The 22810-nt window shown below is 47.6% G+C and overlaps 3 protein-coding genes across 3 annotated transcripts in view; 2 read left to right on the forward strand and 1 right to left on the reverse strand.

Moving 5' to 3' along the window:
- LOC143766587 (uncharacterized) overlaps positions 1 to 22810 on the forward strand; it is a 925271-nt gene that overhangs the window by 224770 nt on the left and 677691 nt on the right. The gene's annotated exons all lie outside the window — the stretch shown is intronic.
- The window catches only part of LOC143766586 (uncharacterized), a 327061-nt gene that overhangs the window by 65652 nt on the left and 238599 nt on the right, over positions 1 to 22810 (reverse strand). The gene's annotated exons all lie outside the window — the stretch shown is intronic.
- Positions 17752 to 22810, forward strand: part of LOC143766595 (uncharacterized) — a 51086-nt gene continuing 46027 nt past the window's right edge. Inside the window, exon 1 of the mRNA XM_077254387.1 lies at positions 17752 to 17815. The gene's annotated coding sequence lies outside the window, so the exon portion shown is untranslated. The remainder of the gene's footprint in view (positions 17816 to 22810) is intronic.

Genomic DNA, 22810 nt, shown 5'->3' on the forward strand with positions numbered 1-22810 from the left:
ATAGCACAGCCCACAAAGTAGTATAAAGCAGAGCCCACACAGTAGTATACATCACTGCCCACATAGCAGTATACACCAGAGCCCACAGAGTAGTATACAGCACTGCCCACATAGTAGTATACAGCAGAGCCCACATAGTAGTATACAGCAGAGCCCGCATCTCTCCTCCCCCCTAGAATGGGCCCTACAGTCCAGTAAAAAAAAATAAAAAAACACAAGCTCCTCACCTTTCCTCGTGCCCGCGGTGCTCCCTGCTCCTGTCTCGGCGGCTGCTGCTGCACTGCCTGGGACACAGTGAGTGCGCGCGCACCCGCGTGTCAGAGGCAGAGCGGGGAATGATAGGAGAGGGAGCGTCAGGTGACGCTCTCTCCTCCATCATTGCATTGAACTGTACCGGCGTCATAGACGCCAGTATAGTTGAATGCGGCGGCGGCGCTGGGGGAGGGAAGGGTGAGTCGGCGTGCAGCGGCCCACTACTGGCACCGGCCTTTCTGGCATTTGCCAGAACTGCCCGATGGCCAGTCCGGCCCTGGCCAACTCTTATCTCATGTGTATGGGGCCGTTAGTATTACACTGACAGCAGTGATGATACACGGCACTACAGTAGTACAGGGCATCACCGGAGCCATCAGAGGCTTGTATGTTGTATGATCACACTGATCAGAGGGGTTTAAAAAAGTTTCAAATTGAAAAAAAAATCAGTTTTAGCAACAAAAAATATCTGTCACTATATGGAAAACAGAGTCACTGCAGAATGTTAGTTAAGTTACGTTCATAACAATTTTATTATACCTTATTATCCTATATGACTCTATATATGAGTTTCACTTTTTGTATTGAAGAATTGAAATAAATAAACTTTTTGATGATATTCTAATTTAGCAAGATGCACCTGTATGTGTGGGGGTATGGCAGAACTGTGGAAATATCTTTTGTGTGAGAAATGCCAGTACTGTGGAAAGTTTATAGTATGTGAGAGGCATCATATATACTGCATAAGGGGTGTAAAATGGTGTGTCATAAGAAGAACAAATCCTCGGGCTGTGCAGCATTTGTACAAAATAACTGCCATCTGCCATCCAGACGGGACCCTGCGGAATCAATGGGAAAAGGGAAAGTTTCAGGAAGAAAGTGTCTAGATGGTACATCAGATCAGGTGACCTTGATGACAGTTTCCGGTTATCATGAAGGTCATAGCCCTACAACCAGGTCAGATTTGGCACCAAGCCAAACAACTGGGTGCCAGAGAAGAATCTGAAGTACCAGGCCATGGTGGTAAAGTTCCCGAGGCAGCTGGTTATGGTGGCAGAACCCAGGCGGCACCAGACGAGTCCCAGAGTCCAGACTACGCCAGCCAAGGCCCGAGAACCAGCCAAGGCCCGAGAACCAGACCTGCACCGGTCAAGACCCAGATTCCAAACTATGCCTGTCAAGGCCTGAGAACCTGACCTGCGCCGGTCAAGACCCAAAGTCCAAACTATGCCTGTCAAGGCCTGAGAACCTGACCTGTGCCGGTCAAGACCCAGAGTGCAAACTATGCCAGGCAAGAGCAGAGTCACAGCTCTTATTACTTCTGGGACAAGACACATCCGCCTTTGGTCAAGCACTGAAGATCTGTGAGGAGATTCCACTCAGTAGTATAGGCCTGAGGTGAAGAGCAGGAGGGGCGAGTAACAGGGGCTATTGCTTCCAGCACTGACGTCAGTACAGGTAAAGAAGACAAAAAACAGCACCAGGTGATTTCCATGAAAAAAAATCACATTGAATATCAAGGCATCTGTGCCTATGAGTAAGGACATGAAGTCTGAAGCGCGTTAGACGTGTGGGGGATGTTTGCCCCTTGATATTTAATGATATATATTTTTAACTTTTTGCAAACTATGGATTAAATAAAAAGACAAATCTGATTTTTTTTAATGAAAATCACCTCGTACTGTTTTTTTTCTTCTTTGCCTGCATTTACTAGTGGATTCCAGCCACATTGCACCCATGGTCTTGTGATACTATGGTGAGCACTGAATAATTCCTTTTTCCCTTTCCCCATGTTCAATACAGGTGTTGGTCCAGGGTGTACAAGAGACAAGGTGAAAGCTGGTAGAAGTGAAGGCGGCCCAGGGAGCCTTGATAGGCTTTATTAGGAGGACTTATGGCCTAACGGGAAGAGGCGGAGACCCCGCTATGGCCGGTGTTCGCAGAGTAGAGTGTTGTCGACTATATGTGTCAGTAGCTAAAGTAACATGTGGTTAGAGGCTGCTATTACAGTGAGAGTGAGGCGGAGAATTCATTGTGTATCTGATATTGTATATTTCACCTCGTAATCACCCTGTTCTGCATTATTCACTGTTGCCATAGTGACCACAATTCCCATTATCAGGAAATAAATAATTATATTGGTTACTTCCATCTTGTGTTTGTCGGTGTGTTGTATCCGGTCACCTGATTACAGGGGCATTATACTGTGTGGGGGGCATTATATATACTGCATAAGGGGCATATTGGGGGCATTACACGGTGTGGGACCAAGAAAGGGGCCCTGTACTATGAGAACAATCCGCTACCTCACTTCCTGTCTTCCATAGTTTGGTTGTATGTATTAATTACAGGGAAAAAAAAACAAAAACGCAATGATTCTTATAAAGTGGCAACAAAAAACCCAAGAGTCTCAGTGCTGAAGGGGGTTAATGTCCCCCCCCCACGCTCAGTAGTGGGGAATCTCCAGCACCTACCTCCACCCGCACTCCGCATGTATGGCTGTTCTGCGCATACAGGACCTGTGATGAGGTCATGGAGGGGAGGAGTCAGGGGTCACATGATCAGGGGAGTGAATGATATCCAGAGTGAAGACGCTACATAAATAAATAATCTTTATTTTTCTATAGCACTAACATATTCTGCAGCGCTTTACAGTTTGCACACATTATCATTGCTGTCCCCAATGGGGCTCACAATCTAAATTCCCTATCAGTCTTTGGAATGTGAGAGGAAACCCACGCAAACACGGGGAGAACATACAAGCTCTTTGCAGATGTTGTCCAGGGTGGGGCTTGAACTCCAGCTCTGCAAGGCTGCGGTGCTAACCACTGCGCCACCGTGCTGCCCTGCTACATGGAAACTTCTTCTCAGTCAGTGACATTCCCGCCATTATTTCCCCTCACTACTGGCACAATTACCCCGCGCCGCCTTTTCTACACAGTGTTATGTGTGGAATGTAACGTGTGATTTCTCTGGAGACAAATAGACCCCACACATGAGGGGATTATCACCAGTTATCGGACGTCTAGTATATGGCGGCATATGATTGTGCTATCGACTCCACACCAGCAGCTAAAATGCCGAAATCTCGCTTATTTACCCCCTTCTAGAGTCCAGCTAAGGGTCATATACGGCCATGCACCTCTCCAGTAATCATGTTTTGTTTTTTGTTAATAGGATGGAGGGCTGCGTCCATGCTTGGACTTCAGAGAGATTAATAAAATCACAGCTCACCTTCCCTATCCTTTACCCCTTACACCTGACCTGTTTAGCCAATTATATGGAGATAAATGATTTTACAAACTTAACATGAGAGAGGCATATAACCTTATACGTATACGCCGTGGTGAAGGATGGAAGACCGCACACAATACACCTGAGGGGCAGATTGAAAATTTGATGCTGCCATTCGGATTAAGCAATGCTCCGACAGTCTTTGAAAATTTCATAAATGATATGTTTTTCTCACTGGTGAGTAGATTTGCGGTAATTTACCTGGATGATATATTGAGTTACTCACGTACTCTGGAGGAGCATCACGAGCATGTCAGACAGCTGGAGTGGGAAAAACATTACCTAGGAATCCGTTTTTGACATTTCGACTCCATCATTAAAAAATGTCCTAGCACCAAGAAAGATAAAAAAGAAGATGGAAGATTCACTAAAAGTGGCATGTCTTCCGAATAAAGTCATTACATGCAATCTGAAAAATTGTCTATGTTGTCACACGATCTGCCATGGTGTCTCTGAATTCAGCCATAATTCTACAGGTGAAATTCTCCCTATAAAAAGTCCCATGTCATGTTCCACCAGTTACGTTATATACGTGATTATATGCTAATGTCAGAATTTACATGTGGGAAGGACGACCCAACTCCTCCACAAAAGGCAGAACTCACACTGTTCCAAGATCCAATAGGGTTTTCTCAAACATGGGCTTTCACGCCACTGCACCACCAAACACAATAAAGATTACGCACAACTGAAAATATTCCCCACAGAGGAGATTCCCCCACAGGTTCAGGATCGCATTGGACAACTACATCGGAAAGAAATCTTTTGGATTTATAAACTAAACATCCTTACTCCACATGGACTCAATGAAATCACAGATGTAGTTTTGTCACCAACTTTTTGCCTTAATTAATTGTATTATTTATTATATTTTATTGTCATATTCATCATATTATTGGTCTATTCATTGGAGATCTTAATTATTTGAATATTTTTAACATACTTCTAATACATTCATAAATTTGTCATCTTTTTTATCACCCTTATTTCTAATACAGTTTTAATACATTTCTACTATAATAAAACAGTTTGTTTATTTTAAATCGGGCTATTGATCCCATGTATAAATAGCCAAGAGAATACCTTATCAAATAAGTTAAAACATAACCTTTAATACTACTGTTATAAAAACATTTTTATGGACAGTAAACGTGAACGTGATAAAGTGCAGACAGTGCATAAATACCAGTGCTCAATAAAAAAATGGTTTTGTCTCACCAAATTAGTTGTTTGTTCCTGGCAGGAGCCTATTGATGCCTGAAGGGGGAGAGGGGAAATGGTCACTGTACTACCCCAGTCGTGCCCCTGTATTGCTCCTGCCCTGACAAGGGCAGTACCCAAGTCAGGCTAAATACTTGTACTCACCACACAAAAAGGTTAGACTTCCCTACGCGTTTCCTCTCGCATCAGCGAGATTCATCAGGGGAACATAAGAAATTGTGGGATATTCTATTCAGAAAAAGTGCCCCTCCATCGGGAGGTGACTACTATGTGTCCGATGCACCCGGTTTTAGGTATGGACTAATGGTAGGGTGAGACACAGGACGGAAATGCTCCCCCTTATATAGTTTCCTCTTTTGAAAAGATGGTTATATGGCGTCCTACCTTTATTTCCATAGGGCCACGTGTTTTTATGCAAGCGTGGTGTTTCATGGCGTTGTATCGCCATTACCCTGAGTGTGCATTTCCGGTACCGGAGTTACTGCATTAATCATGCTTGCGTTCTCTAACGCCATGCACACACTCAGGAAGTTGATCCGGTGTCACTTCCGGTTTGCGCTACCCGGACTGCTACATAATGCGCATGCGCCATTCAAATAAAGAAGAAAAATGACTTCCTGTGTGACGGAGTCCTCGTCTCCTTGGTAACGCCCGTATTATAGCGATTAGAACCATTGCGCAAACGTTTGCAAATAAACTGGTTAACCGTAATATATGGAAAGATACCGTGTGAGCATTCATCACCTCTCAAAATATCCCTATTATTCATAGATTATATTCTCCCTGTATATAATACATGTGTGCTTAATCAAAAAAAGGCCAAGTAAGCTTATGCTGTTATTACACTGCAGGTATGGATATTATAGGAAGGATAACTGATATAGATGTGGAGGCCCGTATGTTTACATAGTAGGCACATACAAATATTGTTACACCGGTGCTTATTGTTACTGTATATAGATAACATACTTTCATGTTTCATAATAAAGTGGTATGATAAATGAACCTATGGCCTCAATATCACTCGTAAACAATGCTCTCTATGTGACAGAACCCCAATATCCATATAAGCTCCATTTTAAGCTAAGGCTAAATTGTGACGCACAATAAAAATTTAATCTATAAAGGGTATAAACACGATAATACTATATTAAGCAAATACTCCAAACCCATGGGCTAAATCTAAACTTCTGGGTTTGTCTAACATCCTGATCCTTGAGCCCAATTGTATAAAATCAGGATTTGTAAAGAAATATTTTTCCAAAGGACACAAGGCAGATACTCCATACACAAGAGGAAAACTATATGAGAAATGAAGGGAGAAAGACAGTCCTAATAAAACTGTCCATAAAAGACACATAATTCTCAATTTCATGCCTCATACGTCAGGGCCAGAGATGCTGATATGCAAAATACAGCAGTGGCTAATATCTTACTACTCCCATCCTAATAGACGACATCTGTTTAATTGGCTCAGTACTCCTAAAGGACAAAATCCAAAACACTAACCTATAAATCTGCAGCAGTAAAAACAAGATTTTTTCTACATAAATCATGAGGTGTGCTGTTTAAATTCAAAGGAAGCAGCTATAACTCAATTGCTCGTTTAAACCATGTGGATGACACGTATTGAGGTGAAATATCCACCTTGATTCTCTTTGGAGCAAAACCCTGTCGTAATCTCCACCCCTTCTTGGTGGCATCACTTTCTCAATGCCCATGAAATGTATGGCCCTCACATCCCCAGTATGTAATCCGTTGACATGTCTCGCTACAGATGTATCTCTTTTGTTGCGGATGTCACCCAAATGTTCTCCTATCCTCCTCCTGAACTCTCTTATGGTTTTACCCACGTAGGCCTTACCACATCTGCAGGTAATACGATAGATTACGCCCTTAGTTTTACAATTAATGAAGTCTCTGATCTCAAAGGACTCACTAGCGCTTTCAAAGTTCTTACCCACCACAATGTGCTCACAGGCAATGCATTCCCCACAACGGTAGCATCCCTTGGTTCTAACCGGCAACCATGTTCCCCTAGCCGTGGGTGTGACAAAGTGGCTATGTACCAATCAGTTTCCTATCGTACGGCTCTTTTTGTAGGTAATATGTGGTCTCTCGCCTACAAAATCTTTGATATCCTCATCCATCTGGAGGATACCCCAATATTTTTGGATTACCTCTTTGACCATCTGGGCACCATTATCAAAGGTACAAATGAGTCTAGCCCTCCCCTCCGAGTTCTCGACTCTCTTTTTTGGTACCAAAAGTCCTCTCCTATCTTGTTTGTTAGCATGTCTAAACGCCTCTCTGAGTACACAGTCGGGGTAGCCTTTAATACGGAACCTTTGACGCAAATCATCCGCCTTGATTTTAAAATCTTTTTCATTTGAACAGTTCCTTTTTAACCTAAGGTACTGGCCCTTAGGTATACCTTTTTTTAAAGAGTAAGGATGGTGACTGTCCCACTTTAATAAAGAATTTGTGGAGGTCGGTTTACGAAAAATGGTAGTCTCCAAGGCATCCCCATTTTCTGATTTCGTAATTAAGACGTCCAAAAAAGCCAGTTTTTTTTAATCAATCTCGTACGTGAACCTTAGACCCATCTCATTGTGATTCAAAAGGTCAATAAGCTCCTCAAATTCAGCCACAGTGCCCCGCCATAAGATAAAAACATCATCTATGAATCTGACCCAAAGATCCACGTTGCTTGTCAGATTCATAGATTTCTCAGAGAAAACGATGGTGTCCTCCCACCAGCCCAGGAACAAATTGGCGTAACTTGGCGCACATGGATTACCCATGGCTGTGCCCCTGAGCTGGTGGAGGACTTTACCATCAAAGGTAAAATAATTTTGGTGCAAGACAAAATCAAGGAGGGAAATGACCAACCTATTGTGAGGGACACACTGAAGGCCTCTTGTAACCAGAAAGTGTTCGACACCTCTCATGCCAAATTTGTGTGGGATAGAGGAATAGAGTGCCTCAATATCGATACTGGCCAGGAACACCCCTGGTTCCACATTGATGTTATCCAGTTTACTTAATAGGTCAGCCGTATCTCTCACATATGACGGTAGGGAACTCACAAAGGGTCTAAGTATCTCATCAAGGTATGTGCCTACATTATGACTTATGCTCCCTATACCTGATACGATAGGTCTACCCTTAAGGGGGCAAACCCCCTTATGTAACTTTGGAAGTGCATAAAAAGTGGCCGCCACCGGATGTTTAGGGAGAAGAAAATCATATTCTGCCTGGCTGATTAATTCATTAGTCTTGGCTTCATCCAGGATATTTTTTAATTCATTCCTAGCTCTCTCCATCGGATTGTTTGGAACTCTGGTATATGTTATTGGGTCACTTAACAGAGACAGGCACATCTCTTTGTATCCATCAGTATTCATTATAACTATGTTACCCCCCTTATCGGAGGGTTTAACCACTATAGATGTGTCCCTTTCCAGAGTATGGAGTGCTTCCATTTTGCATATCAGCATCTCTGGCCCTGACGTATGAGGCATGAAATTGAGAATTATGTGTCTTTTATGGACAGTTTTATTAGGACTGTCTTTCTCCCTTCATTTCTCATATAGTTTTCCTCTTGTGTATGGAGTATCTGCCTTTTGTCCTTTGGAAAAATATTTCTTTACAAATCCTGATTTTATACAATTGGGCTCAAGGATCAGGATGTTAGACAAACCCAGAAGTTTAGATTTAGCCCATGGGTTTGGAGTATTTGCTTAATATAGTATTATCGTGTTTATACCCTTTATAGATTAATTTTTTATTGTGCGTCACAATATAGCCTTAGCTTAAAATGGAGCTTATATGGATATTGGGGTTCTGTCACATAGAGAGCATTGTTTACGAGTGATATTGAGGCCATAGGTTCATTTATCATACCACTTTATTATGAAACATGAAAGTATGTTATCTATATACAGTAACAATAAGCACCGGTGTAACAATATTTGTATGTGCCTACTATGTAAACATACGGGCCTCCACATCTATATCATTTATCCTTCCTATAATATCCATACCTGCAGTGTAATAACAGCATAAGCTTACTTGGCCTTTTTTTGATTAAGCACACATGTATTATATACAGGGAGAATATAATCTATGGATAATAGGGATATTTTGAGAGGTGATGAATGCTCACACGGTATCTTTCCATATATTACGGTTAACCAGTTTATTTGCAAACGTTTGCGCAATGGTTCTAATCGCTATAATACGGGCGTTACCAAGGAGACGAGGACTCCGTCACACAGGAAGTCATTTTTCTTCTTTATTTGAATGGCGCATGCGCATTATGTAGCAGTCCGGGTAGCGCAAACCGGAAGTGACACCGGATCAACTTCCTGAGTGTGTGCATGGCGTTAGAGAACGCAAGCATGATTAATGCAGTAACTCCGGTACCGGAAATGCACACTCAGGGTAATGGCGATACAACGCCATGAAACACCACGCTTGCATAAAAACACGTGGCCCTATGGAAATAAAGGTAGGACGCCATATAACCATCTTTTCAAAAGAGGAAACTATATAAGGGGGAGCATTTCCGTCCTGTGTCTCACCCTACCATTAGTCCATACCTAAAACCGGGTGCATCGGACACATAGTAGTCACCTCCCGATGGAGGGGCACTTTTTCTGAATAGAATATCCCACAATTTCTTATGTTCCCCTGATGAATCTCGCTGATGCGAGAGGAAACGCGTAGGGAAGTCTAACCTTTTTGTGTGGTGGGTACAAGTATCTAGCCTGACTTGGGTACTGCCCTTGTCAGGGCAGGAGCAATACAGGGGCACGACTGGGGTAGTACAGTGACCATTTCCCCTCTCCCCCTTCAAGCATCAATAGGCTCCTGCCAGGAACAAACAACTAATTTGGTGAGACAAAACCATTTTTTTATTGAGCACTGGTATTTATGCACTGTCTGCACTTTATCACGTTCACGTTTACTGTCCATAAAAATGTTTTTATAACAGTAGTATTAAAGGTTATGTTTTAACTTATTTGATAAGGTATTCTCTTGGCTATTTATACATTCTTTACTAGAGATTGTTTTGAAGTATCCTGACTTGATACATCTTGCTTGTTGGCTTGTTATAATTAGCTATTGATCCCGTTCTACACCCGGGTAGCGAGCATTTATATTGATATATGGTCTCCATCCTGGTATGTGCTGCTCCCATCTCGCTCCCCCATCCTGTCATGTGCTGCTCCATCCTGCGTCCCCATCCTGTCATATGCTACTCCATCCTGCGCGCGGCCGTACTGTTGAGTGCGGCTATACTGAGCGCGGCTGTACTGCCTGAGTGCGGCTGAGTGTGGCTGTACTGCCTGAGTGCGGCTATACTGAGCGTGGCTGTACTGCATGAGTGCGACTATACTGAGTGCGGCTATACTGAGCGTGGCTGTACTGCGTGAGTGCGGCTGAGTGTGGCTGTACTGCGTGAGTGCAGCTGAGTGTGGCTGTACTGTGTGAGTGCGACTGAGTGTGGCTATACTGTGCGAGTGTGGCTGTACTGTGCGAGTGTGGCTGTACTGTGTGAGTGCGGCTGAGAGTGGCTGTACTGCATGAGTGCGGCTGAGTGTGGCTGTACTGCGTTAGTGTGGCCAAGTGTGGCTGCACTGTGTGAGTGTGGCTGAGTGTGTCTCTACTGCGTGAGTGCGGCTGAGTGTGGCTGTACTGTGTGAGTGCGGCTGAGTGTGGCTATACTGCGTGAGTGCGGCTGAGTGTGGCTGTACTGTGTGAGTGCGGCTGTACTGCGTGTGGCTGTACTGTGTGAGTGTGGCTGTACTGTGTGAGTGCGGCTGCATGTGGCTGTACGGCGAGAGTGCGGCTGTACTGCGTGAGTGTGGCTGAGTGTGGCTGTACTGTGAGTGTGGCTGTACTGTGTGGCTGTACTGTGTGAGTGCAGCTGAGTGTGGATGTACTGTGTGAGTGCGGCTGAATGTGGCTCTACTGCGTGAGTGCGGCTGAGTGTGGGTCTACTGTGCGAGTGTGGCTGTACTGTGTGAGTTTGGCTGAGTGTGGCTGTACTGCGTGTGGCTGTACTGTGTGAGTGTGCCTGAGTGTTGCTGTACTGTGTGAGTGTGGCTGTACTGTGTGAGTGTGGCTGAGTGTGGCTGTACTGCGTGAGTGCGGGTGAGTGTGGCTGTACTGCGTGAGTGTGGCTGTACTGTGGGAGTGTGGCTGTACTGTGTGAGTGCGGCTATACTGTGTAAGTGCGGCTGTACTACGTAAGTGTGGCTGTACTGTGTGAGTGTGGCTGTACTGTGTGGCTGTACTGTGTGAGTGCGGCTGAGTGTGGCTCTACTGCGCGAGTGCAGCTGAGTGTGGCTGTACTGTGTTAGTGTGGCTGTACTGTGTGGCTGTACTGTGTGAGTGTGGCTGAGAGTGGCTGTACTGCGTGAGTGCGGCTGAGTGTGGCTGTACTGTGTGAGTGCGGCTGAGTGTGGCTATACTGCGTGAGTGCGGCTGAGTGTGGCTGTACTGTGTGAGTGCGGCTGTACTGCGTGTGGCTGTACTGTGTGAGTGTGGCTGTACTGTGTGAGTGCGGCTGCATGTGGCTGTACGGCGAGAGTGCGGCTGTACTGCGTGAGTGTGGCTGAGTGTGGCTCTGCCTGGGGCCCCATATGCTGCCTGGGGCCCCTGTGCTCTGCCTGGGGCCCCTGTGCTCTGCCTGGGGCCCCATGTTCTGCCTGGGGCCCCTGTGCTCTGCCTGGGGCCACTGTGCTCTGCCTGGGGCCCCATATGCTGCCTGGGGCCCCTGTGCTCTGCCTGGGGCCCCATATGCTGCCCGGGGCCCCTGTGCTCTGCATGGGGCCCCTGTGCTCTGCCTGGGGCCCCATGTTCTGCCTGGGGCCACTGTGCTCTGCCTGGGGCCCCATAGGCTGCCTGGGGCCCCTGTGCTCTGCCTGGGACCACTGTGCTCTGCCTGGGGCCCCATATGCTGCCTGGGGCCCCTGTGCTCTGCCTAGGGCCCCATAGGCTGCCTGGGGCCCCTGTGCTCTACCTGGGACCACTGTGCTCTGCCTGGGGCCCCATATGCTGCCTGGGGCCCCTGTGCTCTGCCTGGGGCCACTGTGCTCTGCCTGGGGCCCCATATGCTGCCTGGGGCCCCTGTGCTCTTCCTGGGGCCCCATATGCTGCCTGGGGCCCCTGTGCTCTGCCTGGGGCCCCATGCTCTGCCTGGGGCCCCTGTGCTCTGCCTGGGGCCACTGTGCTCTGCCTGGGGCCCCATATGCTGCCTGGGGCCCCATATGCTGCCCGGGGCCCCTGTGCTCTGCCTGGGGCCCCATGTTCTGCCTGGGGCCACAGTGTTCTCTGCATGGGGCCCCATAGGCTGCCTGGGGCCCCTGTGCTCTGCCTGGGACCACTGTGCTCTGCCTGGGGCCCCTGTGCTCTGCCTGGGGCCACTGTGCTCTGCCTGGGGCCCCATATGCTGCCTGGGGCCCCTGTGCTCTGCCTGGGGCCCCATATGCTGCCTGGGGCCCCTGTGCTCTGCCTGGGGCCCCTGTGCTCTGCCTGGGGCCCCATGTTCTGCCTGGGGCCCCTGTGCTCTGCCTGGGGCCACTGTGCTCTGCCTGGGGCCCCATATGCTGCCTGGGGCCCCTGTGCTCTGCCTGGGGCCCCATATGCTGCCTGGGGCCCCTGTGCTCTGCCTGTGCTCTGCCTGGGGCCCCATGTTCTGCCTGGGGCCCCTGTGCGCTGCCTGGGGCCCCTGTGCTCTGCCTGGGGCCCCATATGCTGCCTGGGGCCCCTGTGCTCTGCCTGGGGCACCATATGCTGCCTGGGGCCCCTGTGCTCTGCCTGGGGCCCCTGTACTCTGCCTGGGGCCCCATGTTCTGCCTGGGGCCACTGTGCTCTGCCTGGGGCCCCATAGGCTGCCTGGGGCCCCTGTGCTCTGCCTGGGACCACTGTGCTCTGCCTGGGGCCCCATATGCTGCCTGGGGCCCCTGTGCTCTGCCTGGGGCCACTGTGCTCTGCCTGGGGCCACTGTGCTCTGCCTGGGGCCCCATATGCTGCCTGGGGCCCCTGTGCTCTGCCTGGGGCCCCATATGCTGCCTGGGGCCCCTGTGCTCTACCTGGGACCACTGTGCTCTGCCTGGGGCCCCATATGCTGCCTGGGGCCCCTGTGCTCTGCCTGGGGCCACTGTGCTCTGCCTGGGGCCCCATATGCTGCCTGGGGCCCCTGTGCTCTGCCTGGGGCCACTGTGCTCTGCCTGGGGCCCCATAGGCTGCCTGGGGCCCCTGTGCTCTGCCTGGGACCACTGTGCTCTGCCTGGGGCCCCATATGCTGCCTGGGGCCCCTGTGCTCTGCCTGGGGCCCCTGTGCTCTGCCTGGGTGTAGGACACTGGTGACGTCACTTATCTCCAGACATTAGCTCCGGACATTAGCTCCTGACATTAGCTCCGGACATTAGCTCCGGACATTAGCTCCGGACATTAGCTCCGGACAAAGCCACGGAAGTTGGCACAAATTGCAGGAAGTAGTATTCTAGGCAATTAATCTCCGGACATTAGCTCCGGACATTAGCTCCGGACATTAGCTCCGAACATTATCTCCGAACATTAGCTCCGGACAAAGCCACGGAAGTTGGCACAAATTGCAGGAAGTAGTATTCTAGGCAACTATATATTAGATGGGGCGAAAGGGGGGTGATTTAAACTTTTATATATTTTTTTATTTTTTTCACTTTTTTTTAACTTTTTTTTTTTACTTTTGCCATGCTTCAATAGCCTCCATGGGAGGCTACAAGCAGGCACAGCGCGATCGCCTCTGCTACATAGCAGCGATCTGCTGTTCGCTGCTATGTAGCAGAAAATCAGGTGTGCTGTGAGCGCCGACCACAGGGTGGCGCTCACAGCTGCCGGGGATCAGTAACCATAGAGGTCTCAAGGACCTCTATGGTCACTATTCTGCAGCATCGCCGACCTCCGATCATGTGACGGGGGTCGGCGATGCCATCAATTCCGGCCGCCCGGCCGGATGCGGTAGTTAAATGCCGCTGTCTGCGTTTGACAGCAGCATTTAACTAGTTAAGAGGCGCGGGCAGATCGCGATTCTGCCCGCGCCTATTACGGGCACATGTCAGCTGTTTAAAACAGCTGACATGTCCCGGCTTTGATGCGGGCTCACCGCCGGAGCCCGCATCAAAGCGGGGCTTCTGACCTCGGACGTACTATCCCGTCCGAGGTCAGAAAGGGGTTAAAGGGGTCCTCTGGGGTGATGGTATGCAGCAAGATGGTGACGCTTCCCACAGGTGAAGCGGGGTCCCTAGGGATTCCCAAGTGTATGTAAAGATGGTGTAAGCTGATAAATGAGCAAAGAACGAGAACACAGGTTTGCAGTCTTTACCTGGTTTACTGATGGTAGTAGTAGTCATCAGTCCAGGGTACCAAGTGCAGGGTAGCTGTGGTCCGGCCGGCTTGGAGGCAATAAGAGATCCCTTTACTAGGTGAGGTCCGTAAGCCTTTCCTGCTAGTGCCGTTTAGTTGGTTAGGTCTCTGCTGCTTGAAGCTCAGTGCAAGTCCCCTCTCTCCTGTCCTAAGACAGATGTCTGTACAATAGGCAGTTTGAGCCTGTTTATAGGATCTCTTAGATGACCCAGCTCTTAAGGTCACTGCTTCACCTCAGACTTGTTACAGGCAATTGACATAAAGTACTATGCCTTCCGGTTCTGTCGCACATCCTGGAGAACAACACGACCTCGGGCTCCCGGTACCCGGCTTCTGCGCTCTGGCTCTGAGGGTGTCCTTCCGCTGTTCCCCTCCTGAGCCCTTTCCTCCTCTGTGATTCTTTCCTCTAAGCTCCTCCACAATTCAACTCTCCTTCTGTTTCTCTTTCTGGGGGTAGCAGCTTCAACGTGGTTGCTCGGCCCCCACGTCTGCTCCAGATGTCCTTCTCCACTACTGTCCTCTTTGGTCCCTCTGGACCAACTAACTAGCTCCTCCTCCAGATCAGGATACATAAAGTGTATGGGAGCTCCCCTGAATCCAGGTCCTGAGCTCATTCAGCACATGCACCACCTCTGGCAGCCATTTTCCCAGAGGCCACTGCATTCAGCAATGGCTGAGCAGGGGCTCCGGGCTTTGACAAAATGTCGGCTGAGCCCCCGAACCATAAAACACCGCTGAACCTGCTGCACCAGCCCCGGATGAGAATCAGATCATCCCCAGACCACCGAACACCTCCTGTGACCCTGCTCCATCAGCGCTGCCAATTCCCCCCCCCCATGTAAGCTGAATTCGGACTGTAAGACAGCTGTCATGGGAGACCTAGGTAGGAAAGAGCTAATAACCCGGGCCCCTGCGATTTCCCTCAGACTAGGGAAACCCTGACTGACCCTCTCCCAGAGTTTACACTGATGGTGTGCATGTCTGGGCCTCCACCCTCGCCCTATCTCCTGTTTCAACCCTAGGCTGAAACCACAACCCACCACCCAGTGAAGAGACCACACTCCAATACCCACAGTTAGCACAAACAAGGATAACGGAAAAATAAGCACCACGCCGCAGTCACTCAGGAATACACTATAAATGCAAAGGGCAAAACAAATACAAATATGGGAAGGAGCAAATAAGACAAAGGGAAATACACCACCAGCAACGATACTCCAACTACTAGCTCACCACTCCAGACCGAGATAACCACGCACAAGACAGAAGCTATAATCGGCGACGCCCAATGTTCAGGAGAACTATTTAAAGGCAGTGGGCATGGCCCAGCTTCCAATCAGAGCACCAGGTAAATTAACCCCGGACCAGCTAGATAAAATCTAGCCGATGCCAATGAGCACATAGTGGACAAAAGCGGAATTACCGCTGTCTGTCGGACGACCTGGTCTGAACAGCGTCCGACATGACAACGGCAGCCCATTTGACACATTCATTTTTTCCCTATTTTCCATCTGAAAATTTTGGTTGCATCTTATGGTCCGAAAAATACGGTACATTTTTATTCATTCATTTAGGTCACCTCACTAAGTTCATAGGTACTTTTTAATATAATTAATGTATGTGTGTTTTTCATGAACTATAGTTTATCTTAGTTTGACAGACTTTCTCATGAACTGTGACATATCGTGCTTTGTTGGCGTTTTTTTTTTTTTTTTTTTTCAAAAAGACTGCATGTAAAATGTTCCAAGCTTGAAATGTTTATCTATTATCAGGTTTTGTCCTGAGGAAGAGGTCCTGTGTGACTTTGAAACGCGTTGACTTTGAAAACCTATTTAAATAAACATTTTTAAGGAAAATCTCCATATCTGGCAGTCTTCACCAGCAGTGCAGGTACAGACAATTTATACTTGGATCAACTATTCTGCTTGGTCTGGACCCGTGTTCTGTAGCAGCTGATTTATGTGTTGAACATGTTACAAAGGCGCAACTGCATCAGGTGAGCGTAATACTCCCCTATTTTCATTATATTTTGTTATCGGTTAAGACCCTATATTGCAGTCCTTTGCTCCCCAGTATCTCGGCTACAAGAATCTCTGTAACGCTTTGAGGATACTTGTTAAACCAATCAAAGCCTGCTTGGACCTTAACGAGGTCAATCTGAAACCCACTGCAGAAGCTAAATGTCCCAAAAACTGGACCTGCTGTACCTCAAATTGACATTTCTCCAGGTTAGTAAATAAATAGTTGTCACATAGAACCTGGAGAATCTGTCTGACATTCTCATGATGCTCCTCCAGAGTTTGTGAGTAATTCAATATATCATCCGGGTAAATTATCACAAATCTACCAATTAGTGAAAAGAATATAATTAATGATATTTTCAGACTGCCGAAGCATTGGATATCCCGAATGGCCGCACAAAATTTTCAATTTGACCCTCAGGTGTATTGAATGCGGTCTTCCATTCGTCACTATGGTGTATACGTATAAGGTTATATGCCCCTCTCACGTTAAGTTTGAAAAATCTTTTAAATCCAGATAATTGGTTAAACAGCTCAGGTATAAGGGATGAAGGCTAGGGATTGTGAACCATGATTTTATTAATCTCTCTAAAATCCAATCATGGACGCAGCCCTCCATCCTTTTAACCAAAAAACATCATGGTGACTGGAGAGGTGGATGGTGGTATATGAGCCTTAGGCTGGTTTCACATTTGCGTCTGTGTGCGCAGCCTATCATCCACACAGATCTGCATGCGTCATGCATACCTATCTTTAACATGGCGTACGCAGGGACATGCGTTTGCATCAATTCGCATGCGTAAGCATGCGTCATTTCTCCATGTGAGGTGGGGTCCGGCGGACGCAACATGTTGCATTTTTGGAAGCGTCAAAAATCCATCAAATATGCGCAGGCATGCGCATGAGTGCGTTAAAAAACTCATTACTGTCTATGGGAACGCATGTGTACGCATATCCTTGCATACGCATGCGTTCAATGAGCTTGCGTACTTCGGACTGCACATGTCCAGGAACTGATTGAAGCACGCCCTCCTGGAAATGTTGAACGCATGGGCATAAAAAACACAAACGTAGGCAAAAAACGCATACAAACGCATGCACTTCGTTTTTTGCCATCATGAGTAAGCTGATGCGGATAAAAAATGCTGCGTAAACACGCGTTTGCATATGCGGATGATACGCGGCGGACTCAAACGCTAATGTGAACCTAGCCTTAGCAGGACTCTAGAAGGGGTTAAATAAAAAAGATTTATGTATTTTAGCTTATGGTGTGGAGTCGCTAGCACAATCATATGCCGCCATATACTGGACGTCCGGTAACTGGTGATAATTCCCTCATGTGTGGGGTCTATTTGTCTCCAGAGAAATCACACGTTACAGTCCACACATAACACTGTGCAGAAAAGGCGGCGTGAGGTAATTGTGCCAGTAGTGAGGGGAATAATGGCGGGAATGTCACTGACTGAGGAGAAGTTTCCATGTAGCGTCTTCACTGCGGAAATCAGGCCCCTGATCATGTGACCCCTGACTCCTCCCCTCCTGTGACCTCATCACAGGTCCTGTGCGCACAGAGCAGCCATATATGTGGAGTGCGGCTCTGCAGGTAGGTGCTGGAGATTCTCCATTACTGAGCGCCGGGGGGGGGCATTAACCCCTTCAGCACTGAGACTCTTCTGGTGTTTTCGTTGCTACTTTATAAGAATCATAACGCTTTGTTCTGTTTCTTGTAATAGATACACACAACCCAACTATGGAGGACACAGAGTGTTCTCACAGTATGGGGCCCCTTTCTTGGCCCCACACAGTGTAATGCCCCCATTATGCCCTGTAAGCAGGGTTCTGCCACCACAACCAGCTGCCTCGGGCACTTTACCATGAGCTGGTACCTCAGATTCTTCCCCGCACCCCTTTCCTTTGCTTGGCGCCAAATCTGTTCTGCCTTTGGGGCTCTGGCCTTTATAATAACAGTAAACTGCGACATCAAGGTCACCTGACCTGGTGTATCATCTAGACCTGTGATGTTAGGTGATACTGATCATGTTGCTTCCCGCAGCTGCTTTTCCAGGTTTGTGTCGGCCAGGAGAGCAGTCAAATTTTTGTCATAATAAGTTTTGTAAATCATATTCATCACATAGGAGACGCTGGGACTACTGTATGTACACCACATAAGAGACACTGAGACAGCTGTTTATACATCACATAGGAGACGCAGGGACAGCTGTATATATATCACACAGGAGACGCAGAGACAGCTATATATACATCTCACAGGAGACACTGGGACTTCTGTATATACATCACACAGGAGATGCTGGGGCTGTTGTATATACATCACAGGAGAAGCTGGGAAGGCTGTACATACAGGTCCTTCTCAAAAAAATAGCATATAGTGTTAAATTTCATTATTTACCATAATGTAATGATTACAATTAAACTTTCATATACTATAGATTCATTATCCACCAACTGAAATTTGTCAGGTCTTTTATTGTTTTAATACTGATGATTTTGGCATACAACTCCTGATAACCCAAAAAACCTGTCTCAATAAATTAGCATATCAAGAAAAGGTTCTCTAAATGACCTATTACCCTAATCTTCTGAATCAACTAATTAACTCTAAACACATGCAAAAGATACCTGAGGCTTTTAAAAACTCCCTGCCTGGTTCATTACTCAAAACCCCCATCATGGGTAAGACTAGCGACCTGACAGATGTCAAGAAGGCCATCATTGACACCCTCAAGCAAGAGGGTAAGACCCAGAAAGAAATTTCTCAACAAATAGGCTGTTCCCAGAGTGCTGTATCAAGGCACCTCAATGGTAAGTCTGTTGGAAGGAAACAATGTGGCAGAAAACGCTGTACAACGAGAAGAGGTGACCGGAACCTGAGGAAGATTGTGGAGAAGGACCGAGTCCAGACCTTGGGGAACCTGAGGAAGCAGTGGACTGAGTCTGGTGTGGAAGCATCCAGAGCCACCGTGCACAGGCGTGTGCAGGAAATGGGCTACAGGTGCCGCATTCCCCAGGTAAAGCCACTTTTGAACCATAAACAGCGGCAGAAGCGCCTGACCTGGGCTACAGAGAAGCAGCACTGGACTGTTGCTAAGTGGTCCCAAGTACTTTTTTCTGATGAAAGCAAATTTTGCATGTCATTCGGAAATCAAGGTGCCAGAGTCTGGAGGAAGACTGGGGAGAAGGAAATGCCAAAATGCCTGAAGTCCAGTGTCAAGTACCCACAGTCAGTGATGGTGTGGGGTGCCATGTCAGCTGCTGGTGTTGGTCCACTGTGTTTCATCAAGGGCAGGGTCAATGCAGCTAGCTATCAGGAGATTTTGGAGCACTTCATGCTTCCATCGGCTGAAATGCTTTATGGAGATGAAGATTTCATTTTTCAGCACGACCTGGCACCTGCTCACAGTGCCAAAACCACTGGTAAATGGTTTACTGACCATGGTATTACTGTGCTCAATTGGCCTGCCAACTCTCCTGACCTGAACCCCATAGAGAATCTGTGGGATATTGTGAAGAGAAAGTTGAGAGACGCAAGACCCAACACTCTGGATGAGCTTAAGGCCGCTATTGAAGCATCCTGGGCCTCCATAACATCTCAGCAGTGTCACAGGCTGATTGCCTCCATGCCACGCCGCATTGAAGCAGTCATTTCTGCCAAAGGATTCCCGACCAAGTATTGAGTGCATAACTGAACATTATTATTTGATGGTTTTTTTGTTTGGTATTAAAAAACACTTTTATTTGATTGGTCGGGTGAAATATGCTAATTTATTGAGACAGGTTTTTTGGGTTATCAGGAGTTGTATGCCAAAATCATCAGTATTAAAACAATCAAAGACCTGACAAATTTCAGTTGGTGGATAATGAATCTATAGTATATGAAAGTTTAATTGTAATCATTACATTATGGTAAATAATGAAATTTAACACTATATGCTAATTTTTTGAGAAGGACCTGTACATAACATAGGAAACATTGAGACTGCTATATATGCATCACAGGAGACTGGAGTCATATAAATTACAGGAGGGGCTGGAGAGGCATAGACATCACAGGAGATACTGGGACATATTCATCAAAGGGGTGGCTGGGAGGAATAGACATCACTGAGGGGCTACATACATCACTAGGAAGCACAGACAGCACTGGGGGTATACATGTCCCTGGGGTGGATATACATCACTGGTGGGGTCACATACATCACTGGGGGTTATATATATCACAGGTGGGGGGGATATACAGCACTTTTGGGGTAAATGCAGCATTGGGGAATATACACATCACTTGGGGGCACATACAGCCGTGAGTGGGTTATACAGCACTGGGGAGATAGGCATCGCTGGGGAGGCACATAGATCACTGGGGTGGGGGCTCATAGATCACCAAAGGGGCACATAGCTGGAGGGGACAGAGATCATATGGGGGCACAAATATCACAGGGGTACATAGCAGGGAGGCACAGGGATAACGGGGCACAAAACTGGGAGCCACAGATATCACAGGGGTGCACAGAGCTGGGTAGCACAGATCACAAGGGGCACGTAGCTGGAGGGCACAGATCACAAGGGGCATATGTTTGGGAGGCACAGATCACAGGGGAGCACAAAGCAGGAGGGCACAGAGTTCACAGGTGGCATATAGCTGGAGAGCACAGAAATTACATGGGGGCATATAGCTGAGGGGGCACAGAAATCACAGGGGGCACATAGCTGGGGGGAACAGGGATCACAGGGGGACATATAGCTATAGGGAACAGAGATCACGGGGGCACATATTTGGGTCCACAGAGATGACGGGGGTACAGATCACATGGGGCACATAGCTAGGAGGCACAAAGATCACAGGGTGGCATATAGTTGGGGTTACAGATCACAGGGGGTAATAAGATCACATGTGGACATATAGCTGGAGGGCACAGAGATCATAAGGGGGCACATAGCTGCATAACTGGGGGGCACATATCACCAGTAGAAAAGCACAGAACTGGCGGCACACAGATCCCTGGGGAAGGACAGAGATTGCTCTGGACTCAGCAGCAGCTCGTCTTCTGCTGGTACAGGAGAGCATTGGGCGCTAACCCCACCCACCTCGACGCTAACCCCGCCTACCCATATGACGTCATCATTCATGTGCAGGGCAGGCAGCGTTCTATAATGAACGCTGCGTGCCATGCAATTGGGGGTTAAAGAGATGGCAGCCATCAGGATACGGCTGCCGCCCTAGCATTGGGGACTCTGGAGACCTGCCCACGGGCCACGTGAAAAGTCACGTAGGCCGGTGGTTCCCCACCCCTGATCTAGACTCTTGCTTCCAGAAAGTCTCCCTCTTCCATTGATTCCGCAGAGCCCAGTCTGGATGGCAGCCTTTTTGCACAAATGCAGCACAGACATGAGAATTCTTTCTTCTTATGACACAAATTTTTACACCCCTTATGCAGTATGTATAATGCCCCTCACACAGTAAAATATTTCCACAGTACTGGTATCTCTCATACAAAATATATTTCCACACTACCGCCATAGCCCCACACACAGTATAATGTTCTCACAGTACCACCATACGCAGTATAATCTTCTCACAGTCACGCCATTCTCTCCACACAGTATAATGTTCCCACAGTACCACCACACACAGTATTTTGTTTCAATACACACAAGATAATGTTTCCACAGGACTGGCATCCCCTCACTTCCAGTTTAATGTCCCTACAGTACTGCCTTCCTCCCACTTTCTAATGATGTCACAGTGTCACTACCCCCTGTTAGGCGCCGGGATTCTCCAGCTGCACGGGCTAGATCCCAAAACTTTGGCCACTACGGGTGCTGCTGAGCATAGACGACGGTCCCAGCATCTTGCTCAGGCTCGTACTATTCGTTTGGTTACTGCAGGCTCTTCAGCCAAGCCTATGGTAACCAGCGGTAGGCAGCGACGAGCAATCGCTCTGGAGACTAAGTCCAGAAATCACCCTACTGAGCATGCTCATGATGTGGCAAAGTCTCATTGGTGTTCGGTCGTCAACTGCTCTGGTCATGTGGCAGCTCCAGATTGGTCCACAGGCAAGGTCTTGTCTGACTGGACATGAGCTTTACGTATAAAAGACTAGTATCAACCTCTTTCTATGTGTGAATGAGACATTGCAACAGTGTGGTCCTTGTCAGCATGTGCTCAGGGTTGGAGGTAAGCCGTTAGAATTCTGGCACCTCCAGAGAGGAGTTTTTCTATATGGATTCAGGGCTCGCGTCTAGCCATTAGAATTCCAGTACCTACAGAGAGGAGTGCTGTTGCTGACTTTGTGACCACTGTTTGCTACTTACCCCGTTAGTGGGCTTCGATCCCCTGTGAGGTTAACAGGGATCGCATCTAGCATCATATCTGCTTCTTTACTGTGTGCGAGTGACACAGCTCTATTGCAGAGCATCTACTTCATTACTGTGTGCGAGTGACACAGCTCTATAGCAGAGCATCTATTCTGTTTCTGTTTGCAAGTGACACAGCTTTGTGTGCTGTTCACTGAGTGACGTGTAACTCAGTGCGAGCTAGCCATCGCTCGCTGTGTGTTCTGCCACTGTTCACATTAGCTGCAGTT

The sequence above is a fragment of the Ranitomeya variabilis genome, chromosome 4, assembly GCF_051348905.1.
Source record: "Ranitomeya variabilis isolate aRanVar5 chromosome 4, aRanVar5.hap1, whole genome shotgun sequence".
In the NCBI taxonomy this organism is placed as follows: Eukaryota; Metazoa; Chordata; class Amphibia; order Anura; family Dendrobatidae; genus Ranitomeya; species Ranitomeya variabilis.